The sequence below is a fragment of the Balaenoptera acutorostrata genome, chromosome 3, assembly GCF_949987535.1.
Source record: "Balaenoptera acutorostrata chromosome 3, mBalAcu1.1, whole genome shotgun sequence".
Lineage (NCBI taxonomy): Eukaryota > Metazoa > Chordata > Mammalia > Artiodactyla > Balaenopteridae > Balaenoptera > Balaenoptera acutorostrata.
The window spans coordinates 116,082,940-116,103,318 of NC_080066.1; the positions used below are offsets into that span (position 1 = coordinate 116,082,940).

The window sequence follows — 20,379 nt, forward strand, 5'->3', positions numbered from 1 at the left end:
ATTACATCAAGGATTAACAACCACGCAAGAGGTGCAAAACTCGGGCAGCCGTGGACACGTGCGAATAATGTGATTTCTAATATTTATTTCATCTTCCATTAACACACAAAACTACCTTCGCAAATGTAAATAAAATCTGCATTCACAGACACCTAAGATATTGGTCAATTCCTCACTGAAAGGACCTAAGTGATGCTGGGAACATTGAAGAGGGGAGTTTGGGGCAGTTTGCAAGCTTTTGGTTGCCAGGGGACACTTACCATCTGTGGGTCAAGGACATTGCATGCTGCCGGATGGACCACAGAAAGAGCCAAAGTGCTGAAAAACAAGGGTCAGTACAAGGGTTAAATGAAAGTGAAATCACACTGACCCAGAAATGCAAATCAATGTGCCTTAGCTCTCTGTAGAACTCGTGGTGCCAGAACACCCTATTCTTTCTTCAGATTACCTAGCGTCCCAAGAGAGGCTGCAGTGATTTAGAGAAAAGAGATGAAATGCGGAGGGAAGCAGCAGGCAGCGGCGGAATCTAATTTTATTTGAGAAGCATCTCCACAATTTATAGTGGACTTCTCACAGGAAAAAAAGAAAAAGGCCAGTTTTGAAGTTTATTTCCCATTCTTTATATTGCTTTTACTACCTTTAGTAGTTCAGATTCAAAGCTCAAAATCGGAGGTGATTTTAAAACTGAACCTTAACCAATCATAAAAGTAAGAGGACACAGGCTTACACATTTGTAATTCTCAACTGCATTTTGTTCTACCAAGTTGCAAAGTGTGCAAGAAGCATCTGGCTGCTGGTAGAAAGCTTCCTGAAATATAAATTTCAGGTAAATAACGTCATGGTTCTCATCTCTAATGGAATTAGGAGGGAGAGAGGAAGGGAAGACGGAGGAAGGGAGAAAAGAAGTAGGGGAAGAGAAGAGATATAGATGATAAGTTAAAGAAGAAATAAGTGCAGATTTACAAGAAAAAGAACAGAAACCAAGATCAGAGAGGGACTCATAGTGAGGGGGAAGACATGGAACAAGGTAAGGCAAGGACAGATAGCAAAGGGGTTACAAACATGGATCGATAGCCAAATGGCCTAGGCTTGAACCTAGACTCCATACTTGATTTCTGGGTGACTTGGCAAGTTAATTAACCTCCTGAAGGCTTGTTGAGAGAGATTAATTTCGAGAATGTATGCAAAGTACCTGGAATGGGGCTGGAGCTCAGGGAATCTTCAATGACCACAAGCTCAATCGACAGCCCCTTCCTGTCCCAGAGGGAGGAGTGAGCCGGACTCCCAACCTCGACCTTCCTCTGTCCCCACACCTGAGGTCATTCAATCACCACCATTTGGGGCTCTGGCCACATCCTAAAGACAGGAGACACTGAACTTTTTTTTTCTTTTTTTCTTTTTGGCCGCGCCAGGCAGCATGCGGGAACTTAGTTCCCCAACCAGGGATCGAACCAATGCCCCCTGCAGCAGAAGCATGGAGTCTTAACCACTGGACCGCCAGGGAAGTCCCAGGGGACATTGAACTTTTAAGTTCAAATCTCCCTTCTGTCACTTGCCAGTGGTTAGTGCATTTATGCAACAAGTACTTGTTTATGCAACAAATACTCATCAACTGTTTGCTCCCTTCAGGTTCTGGACTAAGATCTGGTGAATGAAAACAGACATGGTCCCTGCCCTCATGCAGCTTACGGACTCATGAGAGAGCCAGACGGTAATCCAATAATGAAGCAAGGAAATATAAAAAATAAACACTATGAAGGAGAAGCACACGATGCCAAAAAAGTACACAGAAGTCCCTTGAGGAAGACACTGTTGAGCTGAGCTCTGTCAGCTGAGTGGGCATCAACCTAGACTCTGAAAGGGAAGGAAGAACATTCCAGGCTGAGGGGCCAGCTGGTTGGATGGAGGCCCAGAAAATGAGGAGAGACTGGGCGGTCACACGGGCCAAGCCAGGAGGGCACAGTGAGCCTGGCTAAGGACTCTGGTCTCTAAGAGTGAACAGAAAAATGACTGGAGGATTTTTAATCAGGAAAATCATGTGGTCATATGTGACTTTTGAGAAGACCACTTCAGCTTAGTATTAGGACTAGATTTGAAGAGGGCAAGGGAGACTACTGCAGAGGCTACTGTGCTGTCCACGGAGGGCAGATGGCAGCTGGGCTGGAACGGAAGCCTGGCAGGGAGTCTACAGATGGGTGGATGTTACCTCCGCAGGACTCAGAAGTTGGATATAGAAGGAGGATTTCTCGCTGGAGGAAGTGGATGCTAAAATTTTCACTCACCAAGACAGGGAGTGCTGGGAGAACGCCAACTTGGGGGAGGCTGGCTCACAGGTTTGGCTTCCAACATGTTTACCTGTGGGGCTTTGGGGAAGCCATTTAACCCCTGGAAGCCTCGGAATCCTTGTGAGGATTAAATGAGATCATATGCCTGAATGCCTGGCACAGGGCAGATGCTCAGGAAATGGTAGCTAGTGTGTAACTGGGACTTCAGATGAGAGATACTGAAGCAGCTCTGCCTCAGCCCTTCCACGGAGGGAAGACCTTTCACTTCACAGTTCAGATGGCATCTTTCTTGAAACAATACATGATCCACACATACAAGATCTTAAAGCAAAGTGTCTCATTTGAGCACAAAGTAAATCAGGATCCTTGGATCACGCTGGGGAGGAATTCACATTTATTTAAAAGGAGATTCCTTTATCTGCCTTTTTAAAAAAAGTTATTAAGAGAAGTCAAGTTCTGACACTTGTATACATGGTACTTTCTCTTTTTCACCTCTTGCCCAGGGAAACCTGCGTCTGATGGCCCAATTTATGAACTTTTAGGATAAATGTATAATATATGTTTAACAAATTATTTATTAAGCACCGCCTTTAAGTAATAAGTTATGGAATATAAAGACAAATGAAACCCATTCCTTGTTCTTAAGGAGTTTGAGGTTTGGTAGGAGTCACACGTACCCACTGCAATGCCAAGAGGAAGTGTATGATAACAAATAGTGAGAAGCAAAACTCTCAAGTCTGGAAATAGTAGATCCTAAGTTTCAAATCGGAAACTGATGTATAAGTGCTGCTTTCAAATGTTAAGCCAGTCCCATGGTTTTGGTGGTAAAGGGTACCATTTAAGTTTGGGGTCTGGAAAAACAGCTGGATGGATTCTATCTCAACCCCATGACAGAACAGAAGACAAAGCTACTATCGGGTCTAAATATAATAAACACAGACAGCCAAAAATCATAATAAAATTGAATTTTTGGGGGGTGGGAGGAGATCTGAAGTGCTAAGTCTAAGAAAAAGAGTATTTGCTAAAGTGAAAGTTCTATTAACATCAAATTAGAGAACTATTTGTACAGCCAGGGAAGTGATGGATATCATGTCACATGGTTGACACCCATGGTTCTTCCTCGTAAAAGGAACTTGAAAAAACTCCACAAATTTCTGCCCAGCACTAGGTCTGCCACCCACCTTCCAGTGTCAGCTCTCTAAAGAACAGCAAACTCCAGCAGCCAGCTTACCCAATATGTTCATGCACTTTGTATAATGTCTTCTGAAATTTACATTAAAACTCATTCTTCAGTAGTGATCTTTCTTTTCATCTGTACAGCAATTTAAACATGTCATTTATTTTCTGTCTGCCATGAAATTGGGAAACTAGGCATTATTAAACATAAAGCAAAGCTAACTCCAGGAGTTTCCAAAATCAAAACTATCCCTAGAACATCTTTACAATAGGAAACTTGAGAGTAAGTTCTAGAGAGTCCACTTTCCAGATGGTCTCATCCTCCAGTAACTGAATTAATGCCTGAATATTCACTGAATTGCTGGACATCAGAGTCTAGCCTTTAGCTAATAGGTTTGGTCAGCTAGTCTGCTGAGTTAATCCAAAATAAGTTATTGGTTTATGCTTCCCCTTCTAGCAGGCTGGTTGCCATTAAGCAGAAAAAGTAATTCCATTAATGGAAAAATCAGTGTGCAGCACATTGTCTAAGACCTGACTCAAATGTCACCTCCATCACTACCTCCCTGATCTTTATACATGGCTTCTTTGGAGTCTCTGTCACACTGGATGAAAAATTTTTTCTAGTGCCCATCTGCTCTTCAACATGGTGATTTCCTCAAGGGCAAGGACAGGGGCATACACGTTTTTTTTTTAATAAATTTCTTTATTTATTTTTATTATTTATTTTTGGCTGTGTTGGGTCTTTGTTGCTGCGTGTGGGCTTTCTCTAGTTGTGGCGAGCGGGGGCTACTCTTCGTTGCAGTGCGTGGGCTTCTCATTGCGGTGGCTTCTCCTGTTGCGGAGCAGGGGCTCTAGGCGTGCGGGCTTCAGTCGCTGTGGCACGTGGGCTCAGTAGTTGTGGCTCGCGGGCTCTAGAGCACAGGCTCAGTAGTTGTGATGCACAGGCTTAGTTGCTCTGTGGCATGTGGGATCTTCCTGGACCAGGGCTCGGACCCGTGTCCCCTGCATTGGCAGGCGGACTCTTAACCACTGCGCCACCAGGGAAGTCCTGGGGTATATGCATTTTTGTGACATAATGCCTGGCACATAGTAGGCGTAGTCAAACAGGGAGAAAAACTCAGAAATACATTCAGAGAGACAAGTGGCCCAGAGAAATAATGAAATCACACCCTCCCTGGTCATACACAGAGAGGCAATGAAAGCCACTGGAGTTATGGTGTCACGTCCAGGAGGCTGTGGGAGAAGCTGGATGCCAACCAAGGACCCAGGCATGAGAGCCTGTCCTTGCTGCCCGCAGCCCGTCGCCCCTCTTTGAAGGGGATTCTGCCTTGCGATTTCCCCTTGGGTCTGGCTCACTGGTCAAGAGGATGGAACAATTCCAGAAGCTGGGTGTGTTGTCTGAGGCAAGTCCCAGGCTCCCACCCAAGTAATACCTACATGGCTGGGGTCTGAGGACCTTGCTGTTGGTTTTTGTTTGTTGAGTTTTAATGGAGAGTGGAAGGGAAGGGTCTTAACGGCAAAGGTGCCTGTGAATGAACAATGCAGTCTCTGCGTGGGCCACATGCTTCAGCAGTAAATCTAGTTGCACAACCCCCTGGAGATACACCATGAAGCTGCACCACCCCCATTAGAAAAGCCTTTATCAAAGCAGGAAGGGGGGCTGTAAATTCTATACCCAAACAGGAGTTCAGATGAAAATCTTATATCTTTCGACTTAGAGGCTTTTCAAAGGAAATGTGCATCTTTCTAAACTCTCCTGAGAGTTGTTTTTATAAACATGATTTTTAAAGCAATCTTTTAGATTAGACATGGATAAATAGCACCAGAAATGTTACATACAATGTTTTGATTTCTAACTTCAGTCTTCATGTTAGTAAACTTAAATTCTTAATTCTATGAGCAGATACTCTTGAGACACTTTTCTTCATTTTTAAAATCAGGAATCATCAAATTTTAGAGCTCAAAGGGACCTCATCAGTCATGTGGTCCAATATACACACCTGGACTCTCAATCTGCTATGCAAGAGCAGAAAGAATCACATTTTACCCTGTCAAGAGCCAACTTTTGTACTGACACGGATCCAATAAACAGGATTAGGTTACAGATTACTGAAGACAGTATTCCCCAAACGTATTTCATATAAAATTAGAGACTTCTGAGATAATTTTTAAAAAAGATTCTGTGATCAAATAAGTTTTACAAGTACAGGGCTAAACACAGTTTTTAAAGTTCTTTTTGTTTTGATTCTAAACTGTCAGACTTCTCAGAGCCTTTAAGATACCAATATGTACATCATGAATATCCAAGAAGGAGGTAAAGTATGCAATGTGAACGACCCCAAAACTCCTCTTCCTCCCAGGAAATATCCATAGTGTCAGAGGAGGCCAGTGATCAGTAGAACACAGCTTAGAAAAACTGCCTACCAAGTTTTCAGCTGTAATGAACATCTGTAATTTGTAGTAGCTATTGGCTTTTATTCACAGAGATAGAATGTAAATTTGTTCTTGAGCTTCCTAGTGGCCAATGCAAAAAGCATTGATCACAGGATCAATGATCACATAAAAAGTTCAGGGCATTCATCAGATGAAAACAATTGTCTCAGAAGCACCAGCTATTCCCAGTACTTAGAACTGAAAAGATACAGTCCCTCAAGTGTCCTCATAAAAAGGATCAGGATGACATCCTCAGCAACACCCCCTTCAGTGCATAAAAAAAGTTTTACAGGCAATCTTATAACATCCTTTTCTGGAAACTGATGGCATATTGCCACAGTGCAGTTCAGTAGAGGCAGCTTTATAAGAAGTCATACCATATTCATTTATTGACTAATTTAACCCAAGACTCTAGACCCACCCTGTCACTAACCAACTATGCCTGTCTCCAAGGGTGACTCATTTGCCTACTCTGGGCTTGAACTTGATGGCCCCTGCAGTCCAGCTTTAAAGTTCTGGAAGTCTATAGAGTTTATTACTGCATCTTTCAGAAAAGCATCAAGCTTTCAGTCTCCTTTGAAAGCGTGAATTCATCCTCGTAGGTATTTGTACCTTAAGTAGCTTATACTCATAGGGGATATGTTTAACACAACTCTAAAACCTTAAACCATGATAATGATCAGACACATGGTAATGTGTCAGCAATTTGGAAGAGCCAAAAGGAAAAGGGAGAAACTAAGAATAGAAGTGGGAGAATACCAAAAATAATTTTATCTACTTGAGCATTTTGCTTTAAATCCTTAGTTTCTTTAGGAGACTGTAATAATGATGGAAATAGTACTCATAATAATTTGCTCTAAATCAGCCTATAGATTTTTAGGAAATAATAATAATAGTAGGAGTAATAGAAGCAGCAGCAGCAAGCACTTACTTGGTGCTTCCTATATATGAGGCCTTATTATGTGTTATACATAATTACTCTTTAAATGCTGACAGTGACACAAAGAGGGAGATACTTTCTTATTCTATGTCACAAATGAGGAAACCGTGACTCTGAGGGGTTGAATAGCTTGCCTAAAATCCTGTGAGTAGGGGCAGCAGATCCAGAACTGGAGTCACCTCTGGACTTGAGGTTTGACCACCACACGCGGCTGCCCCTGGCACCTGCGGTCAGAGATGCTGCCTGAAGGTGGCATCGCTCTAGCTATGGCCTGGATAGTAGACAGAGCATCTTCCTCTCAAAATAAGACTTCGTTGAAGAAAAGATGATCTAAGAAAAGCAGATCCATAAACGCGGAGAATAATAAAGGTTTTAACGACTGATGATTGTTACCCAGATATCAATACAACAGAAAGCAATGCTGCAGTTCTCTTGAAAATCAGAAGGTGGTTTCCGCTGCGACGAGACAGTGATCATTAAATCCTTTGGGAAAACTTGACCAAACAGACCACCCTAAAAAGCAACAGAGTTCAGATCGCAAGGGGCAGTGGAGGGCGGGGGCAAACCCCCCTGGGGAAGGAAGGCAGGCCCTGGTCCCACTCAGACATGCAGCTTCAGCGCAGACCCCAGGTCCCCAGGCTGTCTCCCTCCCGGTTAATATGAAATACTACGGGCTTTGCCTGACACCTCCTCTTCCTGCCAGCCCTGCCCTCCCTGCACCCATTTTCCTGTTTGGCGGAGATGGAGGAGAGGAGTGCATTCTAGATAGTCTAGCGCCACTCCAAAAGATAATCACACGCTGTCATCACACATCCAGGACTCACGTCTCTGACTTCTAATTACCTTTCATCAGAGGATCTCAGAGCACTTTTCAAACAGTAATGAATCATCCCTTCTTATGTATTTTCCCCCTAAGAGCTGAAAGTAGAAACACAACAATTCTGTCTTACTCTGTAAACTACCACCACCATTTCTCTTGAAACCCTTAACACACACACACCCACCCCCCCCCCCCACACACACACATGCACACACATGCAGATGCAGAGAGAGAGACTTTATTAAATGGTGACAAAGCCGTGGAATTCTTCACATCCTGCCCTGTGCTCACAGCAGGGCGGGGCCCATTTTATCTGTACACTATAAGCGTTAATAATGACGTCAAGTTTTCCTGCACATCATTAATCAAAGGAGAATCCATTTCCTTCTGTGAAGTTGCCTGTCTCCTTTTATTAACCTATCTCCTCTGAGACACCCCATATCCTGACTTCACAAAAGTACTCTTTTCTCATCTCCTAAGCCCATTTTGTGGTCCTGAAATGTGGTACTGCTTCCATAAAGAACTGTTCATTTTAGAATTGGGTGAATTGGTTCTTCAAAGTTGGCTACTTTCAAAATCAGTGCAACTTGCTTGGCCCTGGATAGTGAACTACAAGCTCATGGTCACTGTCTTAATGGATACAGACAATCTAAGAGGCTAAGTTTTAAATGAACTTTTGCTTAGCTTGTGCTACCTCTCTGGTTTCTCTCCCACCTGGAGTGTTGAGTCAAAACAAGACCTTGGAGAAACCAGGGGCTGCTCCTGTCTCAATACTCGCTGTGACTTCTTTCTAGGAGACACACCCCCAAATCCAACATCGAACCCCAGAGGCTCCACCCGGCCTGAAGGGCAGCTCCAGTGCATTTCGAGGTGGTCCCTGAGAGACAGAGCTGTGTTTCCTATGAGGCAGACCAAGGGCCAGGAAAGCACCTTGAGGCCCATGACTTCACATCACCCTTCTCAAGAGACCGTTATATAGCTTGTTGTCCTTACAGTGAGCAGAATATTCTGGAAAGCAGATTTCAACTCCTTCAGGTGTGATCTGTACGATTTCAAATCTCATCTGTATTTCACAGTTCCCTTTCTAGGAAAGTCGTGGTTTAATGTCATTCCTACCCTGTTTTCGGCATCATATTAGAATCCCTGCCTTCAACTTTTCAGGGAAGGGGAGTGGGACTTTGAGACCTTGCCCAGCCTGACTTTATTCTTCTGGATATCCCTCCACCCATCTGGATATGCATTATGTCTCATTGTTTTTCCTTCCTTCATTCATCCTACTAACATAGTACTAACCTAGTGCGTACCAGGCTTCAGGCTGGAGACAAAGTAATGAACAAAGTAAACACAGGCCCTGCCCTCTTGAAGCTACAGTCTGGAGGGCAGACAAATAGTAAACAATCAGGCAAATAGCTGCATGATTGCAGAGTTGTGATACGTGATTTCTGGAAAAGTACAGGATGCCATGAAGGAGCATGACAGGCAGATCTAGTGCAGGATGTTGTGCAAGAGCATTTGTCAGCCCATCTGTCGTGAGCAGTAGCCCCCATGGGTGTGGGCCACAGCCAGAGGGTGCTTCTCCTCGCCTTCCCTGTCTGGTGAGGATTCCTTAGAAGACAAGCAGCTGTCATTCAGAGTTTGCCTCAGAGAGAAATCTCACTTGGCATCCTTGTTTGCTTTGAGACGCAAAGAGCTAGAGGAGTCTGCAAGAAGCAGGATCACCTGTCACACAGCTCCTGGGCTGCACACGCGGCTAGTTAATGACAGATCCCGAATCTTCTAAGTAAGATTTCTAATTTGGTGGAAGAAAATGCGAGCAACTGTGGATCTTCCAGAGCACCTGTCATCACGTCTCTCCCATTTCTGCGATACAGGGGTGGGGAGTGGGAGGTACAAACTACTGGGTGTAAGACCGGCGCAAGGATGTATCGTACAACACGGGCAGTGTAGCCAACATTTTGTAATAACTGTAAATGGAGTGTAACCTTTAAACCTGTACAAAAAATAAAAATTTTAAAAAGAAAAAAGGACACTGGCAGATGGATTTCATCTCTCCCCAAGAACTCTCCTCAGGAAGCATAAATTCCCCTAATTAATCCCAGACTTTCTAGCTTTGCCTTGTGATGGTGGGCGCTGGCCCGAATGGGAACCCTAGGTCCGCATACGATGCCTGGGTGTGGCTCACAGGAGTTCACCGGGGGTTCCTAGAGGCCTTCACGGGGACAGGGGTCCTAAAGCAGACCCACTGCACTGCCCGTGAAGAAGCTGTGCAGGGGCTTGACCCCCAGAACGTGTACAACATGAGGTTTAAAGGGGAGGCTCCAGAATCAGACAGGCTTTAGTATGTATCCCAACTCCACCACTGGTTAGCTGACTCTGGGAATGTTATTTAACCTCTTTGGGTCTCAGTTTCCTCATTCATAAACCTCATGTTCTATGTGTATAGGTTAAATGAGATAATGTATATAAAATGATTAGCAAAGTGCCCAACACAAAGTAAACACTCAATGTTTACTAACAAATACATATGTATATACGTATGTGTGTATACATATTATATATACATGTATATATTATATATTAGCCAAAAAAGTATACATATATAAAATAGAAATGACTTATATGTCAGGTACTGAGTCATATGGTTATTAAGTGACAGAGCAATTTGCTACTCGGAACCTATATGGTCTGGCTCTGGCAGCTTAAACATTCTGCTACAAATAGCGAAAAAAGGAGAGGGGATGGCAGAGGAAACAGAGAAGGGGAAGAATAAAAAGGAGGAGGAGGAAGAGAGGGAATAAAGATAATATAAACTTTAGGGACCTCCCTGGCGGTTCAGTGGTTAAGACTCAGCGCTTCCACTGCAAGGGGCGCGGATTCAATCCCTGGTCAGGGAACTAAGATCCCGCAGGCCACGTGGCATGGCCAAAAAAGTAAATAAATAAAATAAATCTAATGCAATATTTTTTCAAAGTCAAAATTAATGCAAAACATCCATGATGAGCAAGATTTCAAACTGTTAAGTGAAGACATGATTAGTGTCACTGATTCTTCCTTTTGCCTAAGGCTCCACTGTGGTTTGACACAACTCTGAAAGCCACACTCCTTCTCAGGGAAGTGGTGCTGGTTTGCTTGTTCTTCCTGAGGTTTGAGAATCGTGGGGCCCCGAGTGAGTGAATGGAGCTGGCTTGCGGCGGCTACTTCCTCCTTACTGGAACTAGCCCGGAGTTTCCTGGCTCTCGGGTGGAGGTTTGTCATGCTCTTTGGGACCTGAGCTCTGTGCAGCTCTTCCCAACTCCACGTTAAGGACGCCACCTTGGTTGGTTGATATCAAATATGGTGAGAACATTTACAGCAGGGAAATTGGCAAAGTTGATGGTGGTTTACCAGCATCTACCTACTGGAAGGCTTGTCAACTCTCTGTTTGGGAACGAACATCATTGGGGAGGGTACAGTTTTAGAGTTGGCTGTGCTGCAGGGTACAACTGACATCTGAGGCCAGATGACTCTTTGCCGTGGGGGGGGGGGCGGCTGTCATGTGCATTGTGGGATGTTTAGCAGCATCGTTGACCTTAGATGCCACTAGCACCATCCCTCCCCTCAATGGTGACAACCCAAAGTGACCAAACATTGTCAAATGTCCGGGTAGTAGGGGGGCAACTGCTTTTTTGAGAACCAACAGGGACCAAAGGGGACAGCCACAGGCTGAAGAAGCCCAGATACTGGGGAAGGGTTCCTTCCAGCCCTTTCCCAGCAGGAAGAGGCAGCAGTTAGAAAGAGCCTACTAGCCGGGAGTTTCCTGGCTCTCGGGTGGAGGTTTGTCATGCTCTTTGGGACCTGAGGAATGGCCTCCTCAGACAAACAAACATCTGGTTAGTATGAGGGGTAATCCAAGTTATGATTAGAAACAGATTACTTTTGTTTGGCCAAGAACAAAACCACACACACAAATCCCTAATCACTTTCCAGGAAGAGGCCTCTCTTCCACAGGGATTGGGGACAACAGCCTTTTCTTGCACTTTTAATCTTTTCACGTATTTCTAGATCCCTGTGCTTCTCCCTGAGGCATTAGCCTGGAGGCAGTTTCCAGCCAAACTCAGACTCTCTGAACACCCTCCACTGACACTGTGGCCAGGGTGTGTCAGCAAAAGCTGGTCACCTGCAACCGGGGGACCCTAAAACGTTCTAGTCACCAGGATTTGGAATAAAATATGAAGTGAAATCATCTTCGGTACAGAATTAAAACTTTTTTAAAAACTAGTTTACCACCTTTTAAAAGGCTGGCCAGTGCTGCTTCTAGAAAACCCCAAACGGTGGGTGATGCTGCGGGAGGGCCTGGAGGTCCCTGGAGACCCCGGGGACCCTGGAATGGGAAGTCAAGGCAGCTGCCTCTGATGCCGTCCCTAAGACCCACAGCTGTCTCGCCCTTGACCTCTGGAAAGAGACCACATTCACCAAGTCTCCCTATCAGGAATTCACTGACCATCTTGTAAAGACCCACACCAGAGCCTCTGTGCAGACTCCACAGAGTTTTATACAAGAAAAATAAAGTAAATTAAGCCTATTATTTTTTGTGGTTTTCTTTTTTTAGCTGGCCACCAATTTTTACGCACTCCCTGCTATGAGTTTCTCTCTCCCTTTCTCTCTCCCTCTCTCTCTCTCTCTCTCTCTCTCTCACACACACACACACACACACACACACTCTCTCTCTCTCTCTCTCTCTCTCATCTCAGCAGCAGCTGTAACCAGACAGTATCTTCATCCCGGATGTCTTCTTGGTTTCCAGTGCACAGCTGTTGAATTGGCCCTCACTCACCCTCTCCAGCTGTTGTTTGCAGAATGAGAAGCTGGACAACTGAGGGAGAAGAGGCAAAGCTATGCTACGTAAAGGAGGATGGGGTTAACCTACTCCTTTCTTGGAATCTCAGGGATCCAAGGACTGTGTTGTGGGGATCAAGACCAGCCATTCAAGCCCCAGAAAACACCCGTCCACCTGTCTTCAACCATGCAGCCGGAAACCCAAGCCCTTCTTTAGGTGGCGGAGGAAGCTAAACAATGTGTCATTTCAACTAGGACGCTGTGATGACAACTCCCAAATCTTCATCTTCAGCCCTGACTACATTCTTGAGCTCCAGATCTGAAGTTCCAGTGTCAGGTCCCAGTGAACATCCTGCCAGCCCCTCAAATGCACTGTGATCTCCATGAAGATCCCCATTCCCAGCCTAGTGGACCCTCCTCCTGGGTTCCCCATCTCAGCGGCATCCTCTCCCCAACCCCCTGTCCCCAGTATGCACAGGCTGGAAACCTCGGGTCACCTCCAAAGCCCTCTTCTTCTCCACTCCCACATCCCTTCTATCTCTCAGATGTGCCCCGTACATTCATTTCTACAGAAACGATGATCTCTCACCTAAATCACTGCACTACTCTGGCCGCTGCTCACCCTGTCTCATTTCTGTCCTTAACTAGACACTGTTTTCTAAAAACAGCTCAAACTTTGTCCCCTGCTTATAAAACACCAATGGCTCTCCTTGACCTATGATGCTCCTGAACAAGATTTTCAAGGATCACCATGGTTTACCTACCACCCCACTTTTCTCATCTGTCCTTGGGTAATAGGGAAGAACCTTTTGTATTCTATTACAAGTTAATCACTAAAGGGATGTCGCCTGTACGCTTAAATTATACATAATGGCCCATCTCTGGGAGCCCTGCTTCCCAGGTAATGAGCACTAAGCTAAAATACCTTTGTTTAGCTCACAGGAAACATCCTGACCAGGCCCACCTGTGAATGACTGCAGGGAGGAAATTAACACATCCCCTCTGGAGGCTGATGGCAACCAGGAAGTGTTTGACTTTACTCCCTCCCCTTTTAGTATAAAAGGAGCCTGAATTCTAACTCAGGCAAGATGGTTCTTGAGGGCACGAGCCCACCATTTTCCTGGTTAGCTGGCTTTCTGAATAAAGTCGTTATTCCTGGCCCCAACAATTTGTCTCTCGATTATTGGCCTGTCGTGCAGCGAGTAGCATGAGCTTAGACTCAGGAACACTCGAATCCCTCCCAATCTTCCAGCCATTACGAACTCCTTGTCTCCCTAGAGCATGGCAAACACACCTGCTGTTGCTTGTACTACTTCCCCAGCATGGAATCTCTTTCACCCCTTTCTCTGATGATTAACCTTGAGCCCCGGATCAAAGGTTGCCTTCTCACCTGGAAAACCTGTTTCCTCTTCATTCCCAGGATTCTTTGAGATACAGATATAAATATAGATATAGATTATTTTTTAAGACTAGTTTATGTCTCATGTCATATTATGCCTTAGCCAGTCCACCCCCGCCCCCCATCATTCTATACATCAGAATACTGAGGCACAATATCCGCATTTACTAGTAAATTGCTCAGGGAATAGTGGTTGAATGAAAACCAGTTCCTAGAAAGAACAGGCCAACTCACCGGGGGAAACTAGGATAAGATTAGCTTCACAAGGCAACATGGAAGGGGGGGAAGTGTACTGAAAGAGTAATACCAGAGAAAAATGTTGCAGGTGGGAGCCTTCATCTACAGAAAGAACCCTGACCAAGCAATGTCCCAATGCCTGCGCTGTAACAAAGAACAAACTGAACATGGCCTTGGGGTTAAGAGGTAAGAAACCAACCCTGGCAGTGAGCTCACTGGGCCAAGCATACACCACTGAGCCTTCCCCCTGAGATGTCCTTAAACGTGGTAAATCTTCCCTTGGTGCGGATCGCACATTTAAACTGAGGTTCTTTTACTTGAAATATGTTTAAAGAAAAAGCCTCAGGGGACTGCTGATGAGCGTAATTACAAGGAAAGCACACATCCTAAGCCAAAAGTTTCTTCGAAAACTTAAAAAAACATCAGCTCAATTGAAGTGACTAGAGAAGCTGAAACAATGGGGAAGACAACGAATTGTTATTTTTTAAACTCATATTCAAATCTTATTGTTGAGCACCTACCCTACTCACGGAAGCCACTGGATCTAATCGTTACATGTCACACAAGGTAGGAGGAGTTATCTTCATTTTAGAAATAAGGACACTGAGGTTCAGGAGAATGCATGTGAGTTTACTTATCTCTTAGCTAGCTGATAAGCTTCTGGAGGAGAGACCATGTAGAGTTGATCCGACAGTGTCTTCCACGGCGTCAAAGAATAGTATGAGTTCAATAGATACTTGCTGAGCCTGAGAATCAAGAATTCTCGCCCTTCTGAGGAAGACATGCCTTTGGTAATTTTAATACTCTCTGTAAACCAGAAATCATCTCCTCTCACCTCTGAACTGCCACGTGGAGCCCCCAGACGCCCACCTCCCAGGAGCTTAACAGACGAGCGCCACAGTGGCCATGCTCCGAACTGCACTCTGCCGCTGCCAGGCCACGCCTCCTACGGCGCTCCCAGCCAATGAGTGAGTGGGCTGTCCCAGGAGACGGGGTATTCCTCTGACCAATGATCTCCTCCATGGCCTGGCTGAACCTTACCCAGGCTGCAGGCACTGGAACGTATAGTATGGTCCTCCCCATCCTCCTTACATCCCTTCTTCTCTCTAGGATCAGACTTGCATCACAGTCTGATGAGTCTCTAGGCTTCCCCCAGCTCCCTCCCCATTTTTTTCATATGCCTTCCCCCTAAAAAAACCTGGCACGTTTAATCCTGTCTTGATGTCTGCTTCTCGGAGGACTGGAGACTAATATACCCCAGTTTTTGCTTTAATAAATAACTGATAATCTTCATTCACTTCAGAATATTTAGTGAGCGCCTACTGTACACCAGGAATACAGTGGTGAACAAGAACAGCATTACTCATGCCCTTAAGGAGCTGGTGGATGAATCAAATAATTACAAAAATTAAGAGCACAGGGAACTATGATGAGATGTAACAGGGAGAACCTGACCTAATCTATGGGATTTAGAGAGAATCCCAAAGAAGAGTGATTTAAGATGAGACCTGAAGAATGAGGAAGAGTCGACCAGGCAAAGTGTGGAGTATTTCAGGCTGATGGAACAGAAGGTGCAAAAGCCCTGAGGTGGTAGGAAGCTCAACAAACCAAAGAACACAGAGGCAGGGAATGCAGAGCAATGAGACTGAAGAGAAATGCAGCGCCCACCTCAGAAGGCCCTGTGGGACATCTTGGGAATTTGGGAAGATTATTTATCTTTCTAGAGTGAAAATTCTTTGAAAGCAAGTACCCTGTAGTGGCCCTCTTTGCCAGGTCTAGTATAACGCCTGGCACAAAGTAAAGGTTCACTAAATATTTATTGAATCAAAGTACTAGATATCAATGAGGAAATAATTCAACGTTTGCATTATTATCCCTAACATCAAGGATGCAGCAAATTTGCCAAAAGCGTCAACCAGCAGAAGCTTCTGTGCCCCGTAAGCTGATAAGACCGATGATAACAATGAGGATGGTCATTATCAGGCATTGGTCTAATCCTTGGAGAGGATTAGAGAGACACCAAAGCAGCAGGCACTACAGTGGGTAGAAGTGTGCCCTGGATCAGGTTGCCTGGTTCAAATACTGGTGTTACCACCTACCTGGGTGGCCTTGAGCAAGTTTCCTAATGTCAACACATTTCAGGGTCCTCAGGGGTAAGGCAGAGCTGATCATACTACTCCATTGGACTGCTGGTGGTGGGACAGTGAGAAATCACTATGTAAAGCCCTTAGAAGGCTGCCTGGGGTGTAGCATGTGTTCAATAAATGATACCAATTGTTAGTACTCAAAATGGTTCTCTCTGACGAGATAAGAAAACATTAGCAAGGAGATTTCCCAAACCGGGGTGAGTTGTCATAAACCGTCAGTCATCAGAACTGCGTGGGATCACTTCTGACGCAAGAGGCCAGCCTTGGTGACCAGCTGGGTGGGCTGAAGACCCTGGGGCCTGGCCAAGGGACAGGCCCAGACATGCATTTTACTCAAACTCTGAATCCCACGCTAGTATTTAAATCTGGATCTGAACATCAGACCAGATAGCACACCACTAATGTGTAGGTATACGCAATACACTCACAGGGCAGGCAGCACTGTAGAGAGGACACACAGCTTCCAGGCTTCCTGTTCTGGAGGGCAGAGGCTGTGCCTTTTGGCTTCATTTCAGAACAGCAAAAGGCAGCACCACGAGCAGATGCAGCTCAGTTCCTGCCTTTTGGGTTTGTTTTCCCACGTTGGACATTACAATCAGAGCCCAAGCTTGAAAGAAAATACTTTTGGAATCAACAGAGGAAAGGAGGAAAAATACCTGGCTGCCACCCCAAGCATGGTGCTCCAGCTGGCTCCGCCTGTGTTGGAATGGGGCACGGTGGTTGGGATGTAATTGCCTGGGCAGAGATATGAGGTATGCTGGCCTACGTGCGCTGCAGCACACACCAGCGGGCCGGGAGGGACTCTGTTTAGTGAGTGTCCATCTGATAACAACCTGGATCCTTAAGATGCCAGCTGCCTGCCAAGCTGGACATGTCTGTACACTGGCACCCAGAGGTCCAGGAGACAGAACAAAGGACCTGTTATTGACTAGTCCTGTGTAAGCATGTCATCCGCACCAAAACAAGTCTTGAACCAGGCTGGCAGAGAGGCTGTATCCAGACATCCCAGAGTCTAGAACGGAGTCAAATTCTAAAAGGGCTCTCTGATGGCCGTTTCAATGTCAGTGGTTGAACCTGGGCCGTCTCATTAGGATTTGGCACTCGGGCTTATAACTTCCTAAGAGTACTCTTTTCTATGCCGCCCATTGTCACCAGGCCCTGGGATTGCTGGCGCTCTTTGTACGCTCTTCTTTAGGGCACAGCATCCCTCAAGGTCTGAAACCTTCCCTCTCCCCATTTCACTAGGACATAATATTAATTATGGCCAACACATATTTACTGCTTACCCTGGCCACTTACTGCTTGACATATATTTTACTCATCGCAGCAACCCTATGAGATATGTACAATTATTTCCCCATTTAACCGATGAGTAAACTAAGGCACAGAGTGGTTAAATAATTTACCCAAAGTCACATAGCTAGAAAAATGGCAGAGCAGGGAAGCAAGTCCAGGTAGTTTGGATGCAGAGTCCCTGCTCCTATCCATTATGCTATATATTCTCCTTCTCCATGACCAATTTCTTACTGATAAGAAAATTTTTAAAGACATCCTATTCCAAGGTCTGTTTTTCCAGAATGGACTGCACTCCAGTGCAGAGCTAGGATTTTTATAACTTCCTATTTTGTGTATAGTAAAATTGGGAAATGCTGACAAATTAGGAGAGGCTAGGAAGGGAAGCTGAACTGCTCAAGAACTTGAGAGCAGCATTAATACTAAGAACTCTAGTGTTTTAGCCAAGTGAGTACTTGGGGAAAGTATCCCTCTTGGTACAAGCTATGTCTTAGAGTGTCTGATTTAAGAGAGACGTAACTTAGCCCAGTCAGGGAAACTGGGTGCATAGTTAGGAAAAAGCAGCTACTGACTCACGGTTTGTTTATAGTACTGCTTCCCCACAAGAAGAAATGGCAGCCTTGCAGATCTTAGTTCTGCGTCCAAATTGGTGAGCCATTCCCAGGTATTAATCCCAGAAGGAACTCCTTGCAGCCATGAAAATGAAGGAAGGGATCAAACGCTGTGAGCACGTACTCAGCGCTCCCAGAAAGCCTAGGACGTGGCTGTTATTTTCCCCAATCTTGTAGATGAGGATACCGGGGCCCAGAGATCTTACAAACTTGTCCAACACAAGTCCTGGTAAATCCAGGACTCAAACCTTATCTGATTCCAAAGGAGGGAAGGACTCAGTGCCAGTCCAAGCCTCATTTTTCCAGGAGCCTTCCCTGATTCCTCAGACCCACATCAGTCCCTCTTTCTGAAATACCTGTATTACCTGTGATCTTTGCCATAATCTAGTGCTGTTTCATACTGGGCCAGTTTTGTTAGCCAACCAAGTTACAAGTTTGGGGGAGGGGGTGGGGGCGGTGGGCAGTGACTACGGGTTGAATTTTACTTCAGGCTGTTTCCGGGTATTTTAGGGCAGGAAAACCGGGAGAGGTAAAGACCTAGAACCACAGCCGGGGCTCCTGGGTCAGGGGAGTCAGTCACTTCATTCCCAGAAGGTACCATGTGGCTTATGAGTTTCTGAAGCATAAGCTGGGAAAGGCATTCATGTTACTCTTGCCCTCCTTTGTCAGTCTCTTTAAAACTCCTTGCAATTGGGTCCAGACTTTGCAAAGCATCCCCCAAAGCAGGCAACTATGACTACATCGGCATTAACTTGGGTTTGGCCCAAGAGGAAAGGTAACTGCGTTTTTGATCCTGCCCCTGCTTTACTGTAGCCCACCAGGCTGCAGGCCGCGCCTCCTGGTGTGGTTCCGACCTACAGGAGACCCCGGGTCTAACTACAACCCTTCGTGAACCTCCAGCCCGTCAGACGAGAAATAATGCCCCATGCCAGCCACACTCAGGCACGCGTGCACCATCACCCCGTCAAAGCCAAGATATATTTCAGGAGAATCTGTAAGGCCGAAAGCACTCTCTAATTTCACAAAAAAGCAAGAGGGCTGGGTATTCCTTTCTTTCCCACAGCCAAGACACAGAAGCTCTTCTCATATGAAAGAGCCTGAACCCACCCAACCTGATTCTCTCCTCTCAGTCAAGGACTTCAATGTCGACAATGGCAACTAGGGCATACTGAGTCACCTCAGAAAGGCAACGAGAGGAAGGTGTCATCCTGTCCTGCCACCTCCCGGGAATATGGGACAGCAAGGGGGCTGCCAGCTGACTGCTTCAAAGGCAAGCAGGGCAGAAGGCTCTTCCATGTCCCCTGGGAACCGGAATATCACCTCACACCACGGAGATCAGCTCGGTGCTTTGTGACCACCTAGAGGGGTGGGATAGGGGGGGTGGGAGGGAGGAAGACGCAAGAGGGAAGAGATGTGGAGATATACGTATATGTATAACTGATTCACTTTGTTATAAAGCAGAAACTAACACACCACTGTAAAGCAATTATACTCCAATAAAGATGTTAAAAAAAATAAAAATAAAAAATAGAGATGCTATGATGATCCATGTAAAAAAAAAAGAGTGACATATAGATCAATAAAATAGGGTTTATAGTCTAGAATAAACCCTTACATTTATAAAAAAAAAAAAAATAGAGCTGGGACAGCAGAGACAGCTCTAAAATGCGGTGGCAAAGACTTCAGTTATAGGTCCTTCCCGATGCCTCTCAGCTTCTTGATCTCCCTATTTTAAGATAGATAATGAGTCCGTCTTATGTTCAGCCCTTCTCCATGCTTCCTAGAGGGACAGTTCCTCCAGTCAGTGACTCCGTAGGAATATGCAGTGTATTCTCACGTATCACAGGGCAATGATTGCCAGCCTCTCCCCTCCTCCTCCGAGGTTATACGAGCATCTTTTGTGTAGGTGATTGTCTTCAGTGGGACTCACAACTCCAGCTTCATTCCAGCTGTGGTTCCCCTCAAAGCCTTATTTGTCAGCTCCTCCTCCACCTGCCCCTGAGGTCCACTGTGAAGGACATTTGCCAACGTCAGGAGTTGTGTGTGATAACCACAAGTTTCTCCTGCCATTCCCAGCCTCTCCTCTAAGAGCAGTCCCCTCCGATTTTGTCTCTACTCTGGTTACTCTTGCTGTGTCGCTTCCCTAGGGATGTGTGTGTTCTTGGGTCAGAAAAGGAAAAGGAACTAGAGGCAAAGGGGAGGCCCCTTGCCCTCCCCGCCTCC

The 20,379-nt window shown here is 45.5% G+C and overlaps 1 long non-coding RNA gene across 1 annotated transcript in view; it reads right to left on the reverse strand.

Annotated features, from left to right (window-relative positions):
• Positions 1 to 257: 257 nt before the first annotated feature.
• Positions 258 to 20,379, reverse strand: part of LOC130707675 (uncharacterized) — a 129,051-nt gene continuing 108,929 nt past the window's right edge. Inside the window, exon 3 of the long non-coding RNA XR_009007685.1 lies at positions 258 to 318. This is a non-coding gene — a long non-coding RNA (uncharacterized LOC130707675). The remainder of the gene's footprint in view (positions 319 to 20,379) is intronic.